Here is a 6,563-nt window from a genome sequence, read left to right on the forward strand (position 1 = left end):
TGTTAAATAGATACATAACTGTACTCTGGAGATCTCCTCCAATGCTCATGCAGAACTAAAATGTTAGTGTCATTTGTGAGCAGACTTTCAAGCCATATTTTTGTTTGTTAGTTTACTTTAAATACTTTAACTCACAGGTGTGGTCCTTGTACACAGCCTTGTTTAAAAAAAAATTGCATGACAAATTTATTAAACACAGGCTCCCAAACTCCAGGCCAATGTCAGAGGAGTATATGATGGCAACTGGGCCAGTTCTCTGGTGAAATGTTTTTGAAGCATTATTGGATTATTGTAAGTAAGAAGGTGTGTTGAGTTAGCTGTGAGGAGCCATGGGTAGCACATGTCTGACTTTCATCATCATAGTTATTAATATTACAGTAGCACCTAGAACTCCCAGTCAGGATCAGAGCCCTTTTGGGTTAAGCACTGTACAGACACATCAGGGGAGACAGTTCCTGCCCTGATGAGCTTACAATATATGAGCAATAAATTTACTCTAAAAAAATTAAATGAAAGCTAAAGATGGGGGTGTTTTAGTAAAGAAGATTGACCAGAGGCCCTAAACTTTGGGGTTACCCACCATGGGCTCTTACTATTCCATGCCAGAATTCAGGAGGGCATAATAGAAAAACATTTCCTTAAAAAATAAATGCAGTGTTTATCTACTGCTTTATTTCCCATGCCAGTAGTGCAGTTTTAGGCAATTGCTGCGGTTTGTAACAAGACCCATGTGATAAAGGTTTGTTGTTTTTCTGGGTTTTTTTAAACAAACATTTTTGTGCCACGGTTGGCACACAGGGCAGATATTAGGCTCTTCAATTCCTCTGTCTTTTGCTGCTGCTTCTGTCTGCTCTATGGTGCTGAGACAAACTATTCTGCCCTCCCACTCTGCTAAAGGTTCTTCTTAAGGTTTCTCTTGGACTCCTTATTTCCTCACACCAGTTGGTTTCCACTGAACAGCTTCATGTGGAGTCTGTGTTGACATCCAGAGTACATGCCCCATATATGTTCAGGGCTTCCTTCTGAGTGTGGTGGAAATGAGTTGCTGATTGATTTCATGGATCTCTTCATTGGTAATGAAGTCTTTCTCACTCTCCAGAATCTTACATAGGCACTTATTTTCAATGGTGTCTAGTTTTCTGTCTGACCATTTGGTAGATCTCCATCTGTCACAGCCATATGTTAGCACTGAGATTACATTAGAATTGAAAATTCTCAGTTTTGGTCTGATTTTCCATATTAAGGTTAGTAATGCTGTGGGTGCCTTTCCTATTCTTGATGTCACTTCCTTCTTGTGATGTCCATTGGTCAATATGGTGCTGCCAAGGTAGATGAATGGGTTTACTTTCTTGATATTTTTGCCAGTAATATTAATATTACTGCTTGAAATCTAGGTTTCAAAGATGTTTGTTTTAGCATGACTAATTTTGAGCCCTGATTGGCCTGTTGTTGTTGGCGGCAAGGTTGTCTGTCTTTATTAGTAACTTTTCATGGGTGTCATTCAGCATGATATCATCAGCAAAGTCTAGGCCTTCTAGACATTTGCCAACTCCCCCACGCTATACCAGTGTTAGTGTTGCTAATACACTTCTTCAATATTCAGTCTATGGCAATGCTAAACAACAGCAGTGATAAAATGCAGCCCTGTTTCACATTAGTGTCCACACTGAACCATTCAGTTGTCTGGGTGTCCACCCTTGCAGAGCACTTCACATCTCTGTACGTGGCCTTGATGATGATTATGACTTTAGCTGGGATTCCATAGGAGTGAAGAATGAATAGTCCATAATGTATGTCTATCTTTGAGGGGGGGAAAAAAGCCTTTTGAAAAAAAAATCAGTGAAATTGTTGAGGAGAGCTTGCCATTCTATACTTTCTTCTGTGGTAGTCCTTAACCGAATATCTGGTCTACACAGAATCTCTTGGGCCTGAATCCAGCCTGTTTTCTCTGCTTTGCATCCACTGCCTCTTTCATCCTGTTTAGAATCACACTACAGAAGGCTTTCTCTGCAACAGAGTAGTGTAACTCCTCTCCAGTTGTTAGTCAATAAGATCACCCCTTTTGGACATTCTGACAACGATTCCATATTTCCATTGGTCAGGCGGCTTCTCTTTTTCCCAAACTTTATTGAACAGCTCTGTCAGTTTCATTAAGGTGATGGTATCAAATGTTTTTAGCATTTCTGCAGTGATTTGATCATCTGCTGCTGCTTTGTTATTTTTTTTCAGCTTTCTGATTGTGGCCTGTACTTCTGTCATCTCTCTTGGACTGGTGTTAACGTCAAGTTGGTCAGGTTTGCATGTTTAAATGAAAGTCTGGTGCTGAAGTCGACCTTGGTCTGTTGGGGACTTCTGTGAATGCTCTGCCCATTAATTTTTCTGTTCTACCTCAGTTGTAAGCATTTTTCCATCTTTGCTTTTTATTGGCCCATGTCCTATTCTGAAATTGACACACAGGATTTTAATCACTTGGTAAATAGCTCTGATATCCCATAATAGCAGCAGCTTCAGCTGCTAGATCTTCAGTGTATCTTCATTCTTCTGCCCTTGTGTTGCTTTTCACCGCTCTGTCTGCTTTCATGCACTCCTCTGCTTTTTCCAGTACTCTGGTTGGTTTTAGCATTCAGGATTTTTCCTTTCAATATCTATCCTTCCTCAAAAAGAACAGGAGTACTTGTGGCACAAGTACTCCTGTTCTTTTTGCGGATACAGACTAACACGGCTGCTACTCTGAAACCTTTCCTTCCTCAGTGAGACGTCATATCTCTTGAGTTATCCAGATCTTCTTCTACCTCTATTGATATCCAACTGTGGCTACTGCAGCTTGAACCACATTGTCTGTAAGCCTGGCCCAAGGAGTTTACATTAGCTTTTTCTTTTACAAGCAGTGTTTCTGGTGTCTGACAGCGTCACTGCTTAAGCTCCATTGTGATTAGTGGGAGTGTTTTTATGCCTCACCAAGTCAATCTTAGAACTGTCAAGAATCATCAAATAAAGAGCCACAAAGGCATGTTTTCTCCAGTCAGATAAACAGCACCTGTGATATTTTTAAGTGCATTCTTTGTTGGTTGGTTATTTGTTGATACCATTTTATCTGCATTGGTGCCTTGGGTCTAGGCCATGGTAAACAGAAGAGCATAGAAGATGCCTCTTAATATAATTCTTACTCTACTCCATATAACAACTCATCTTCACCTTAATTAAAAGGGCCTTGTGAAAAATTTCTTAGTGGATTTATCCTCTGCAAATGGATTCCTGAATCCTGGGCATGGCTCTGTCTTTTATTTGTTGCTTTCTTTATCCATGTGTCTGTTTTCCTTTGTCTGTACCTTTTAAATGAAATAGACCTTTCATCTTTTGTTGTTTATAATTTTAAATGTGACATGTGTAAAACTGTTTTTGATTGTTTAATGCTTAATTACATGTGGTCAATTTGCTGTTGAGGGTTACTGGACATTATGAAGTACAACCAAGTCTCCCAAGAGTCTTCTCACTGCACTGAAGCCAATCCTTGCCATTGCTTCCTGACCTTCACTTTGCACTTATCTCCATTACAGCAGTTGGCAGCATCTACTGGCCTTCAGCACATGAGTGTAGGACATTGGATGAATCATTTTGGGTTTTCAGTGGTGCGCAGTGTGGCTTTTTTCATTCTTTTGAAATCTTTGTTTTTTTCCCTCGTAATCTCTCAAGGATTCCGTGGCCAACTGGTAATTCTGTGACTGAAGAATCGCACCAAAAAGCAGGGCCTTGAATATAAGTGACAAAGGTCCACTCCATGTGACCAGATCTAAGGCTGCATTTTCTGACCAAAAATACAGCAAAGGTATAAGGATGAACGCAGTTTTAGTAATTAGTATTGCACAAAAGAAAAGCTGTCTTAAGCGCTCTGCCAACTCATATGGTTACACTGCTATTTGGCAAGTTCATCTTTAAATGTATTAAAGTACATCTCTTCTGATGTGCTATTACTTTAAAAAAAAAAAAAGTTTAACTTGTTCAGAATTACTGAGTAATGCATATATTACCAGAAGAGCAAACTAACTCTGAAAAACACATTCCTATGTAGAATATGCATTCCATAAGAATGTTTGTTTCAACTGTTTTTATATTTCTAAAATTTTAGATTACTACAGTATTCTTACATTTCAGACTTAAAAAAAAAAAAAAAAATCAGTGCTTAGATTTATACTGGATCCAGTTTAGATATTTATAGAGGTGACATTTGCTTTATATTACTCATTTAGTTTTCTTTATACACAGGAAGATCATCATTTTTACAAGACAACGGTTTTAAACCTCTCTTCACAGAATACACAGGTTCCAATAAAGTTGTTCTCTTGCAGCAATAATTTAATGATCTGTACTCTTGAGTACCAATTCTTATCCTCAACTTTGATGAAAATGACTCAGCTGCTGAGTTCATTTCCCTTAAATATATTAATTTAATATAGCATATAATGTAAAAAAATGTGTAAGAGTTCCAGCTGGGTGCTGTCGAACTTTGAGAGAGAGCTCTACTGCATATCTGTGACAATGCCTGGAGTACTTTCCATGCATCTCTTATGTGGAGGCTTACTGCTCTCAAGTTCAATTTGGAGCTGGAAGTTATATCAAGAGGATTGATGGTCCATGTAAAGAGTGAATAGGGGGAAAACGTGGACAGCTTAAATAGTCAAATGCCGTTAATAGTTAACCAAATTTCTCCTTTCTGAAAAATGAAAGCGGGAGCATTAAAATTTCTTTAAAATCTTGAAAAAGATTTCTAAAGAATATCTCTAGTGTGATCCAAATCTCAGCAAGTCCACTAACTTTAATGGAAGTTTTGCCTGAGGGCTTGACTACTCTTGGAAATTAGCTAGCTATTCCAGAATGGGGAGTTATACCAGAATAGCTACTCTGCAATAATTATTTTGGTAAGTTCCAAGTGTAGAAAAGCCCTGAATAAGGATTACAAGACTGGACTTTGTGAGAGGCTGTTGGTAAGACTTACAGAAATAGGTCTAGATAAGAACTAGTAATTGATTTGGGTTAAGTTATTATTGAAGTATTTTTCCTGTATATACAAAGTGTTTTTCCTTCTGTTATGTGTAGATAGTTCAATTCTTTTTTTTATAATCCCCTGTGGGGGTTTTGTACATACTTAGGTTGCAGTGTTTATGTTAGGCTTTAATAAACTTGTTTTGTAATTTTCCCTCAGCTTGTGTCTGGTGTTTGTAATTACAAAGGGTAGTAATTAAAGGAGGAGGGGAGACAGTCTAACATAACAACCATCACAACGCACTACGCTAGCATCATAGAGGGCTCAGAGATAGCCCTTAGCACCGTATACAGCTGTATAAGGGTTATTTGGGAACAGCATCATTCGTTACATTTTCCTTCCAACAGAAGAAAACACCTAAGTCCCTTGCTACAAGGTAATATTTTGGGTGTAAAGGAACAAAAACTTTGTTCTAAATACTACTTACTATAATTATTTTTGAGCAGTGAAAGATTCAAAGCAGTGTGCAAAACAATGCAAGTTTACACCCCCAAGTTTTAAAGCAGATATAAATTACTTTGCAGTGAATGTCTTCTACAGAGGTTATCTTAATTTTTTTTTTTAAATCACTTGTATTTTTTTTTATGGAGACAGTAGAGCCTGTTGGCTAAAGCACTGCCACTGACTTGCTGAGTGACTCTGGGCAAATCATATCTTGTCCCAGTGCCTCAGTTTCCCCTTGTAAAGTGCTTGGGGCTCCAAAGATGAGAACTATGTAGCATTTTAGCTATTACAGTTTATTCACAGGAATAAAGTAGTAGTTTCTTGCCTACAGTAATTTTTTAATTCAGAAGTATACAAGATACTTAGTCCTCGGACGGAATTTGTTATTTTGGCTATTTTAATTTGAAGAAACCTGCTGAAATAAGTACTGTAATAGATTTAGAAGTAATCATCTTATAGCACTCTCTCATAAAAAGTATGTGAAGGAATTAGTGGTGTTAGAGATGTGGACAACTTTTGGTGATAATGTCAATAGAACAGAATGCTGTCACAGGCCAAGGCTCTTACTGTTAAAATAAATGAGGTGCAGTGAAGGTGTTCTTTGAAAATACACATCACTTATTTTCAAAATGGATGCCATTTATCCTTTCGCATTTTGTTTGTGATGTTATTGCTCTCATCAAATCAATTAAAATTAAAACACTACTTTTGGCAGAGTCATGGTTACTTATCACAGCCTATTTTAAGCTTACATTACTTTTATGAATAAAATTATCCATCATTAGCATTAATAGTTAATTAACAATCCATAAGTTGTTAATTTAATCAGTGAAAGTAGTTTGAACATAAATGTGCAGCAAAAGGGGAGGATGATCTAAGATTTTGACAAAGAATATAAACATACTATCATACTTCTCAAATAAACCTACCACTAAGGGTATGTCTACACTAGAAACTTAAGTCGACCTATATTAGGTCTACTTACAGCCACCACGGTAATTACTGTGGTGGTGCATGTCCACACTACCCTGCTTGGGTTGGTGGCACAGCAGGAGCGCTTCCACTGACCTAAGAGGGG

This window comes from Emys orbicularis, chromosome 9 (genome assembly GCF_028017835.1).
Source record: "Emys orbicularis isolate rEmyOrb1 chromosome 9, rEmyOrb1.hap1, whole genome shotgun sequence".
NCBI classification, from domain to species: Eukaryota; Metazoa; Chordata; order Testudines; family Emydidae; genus Emys; species Emys orbicularis.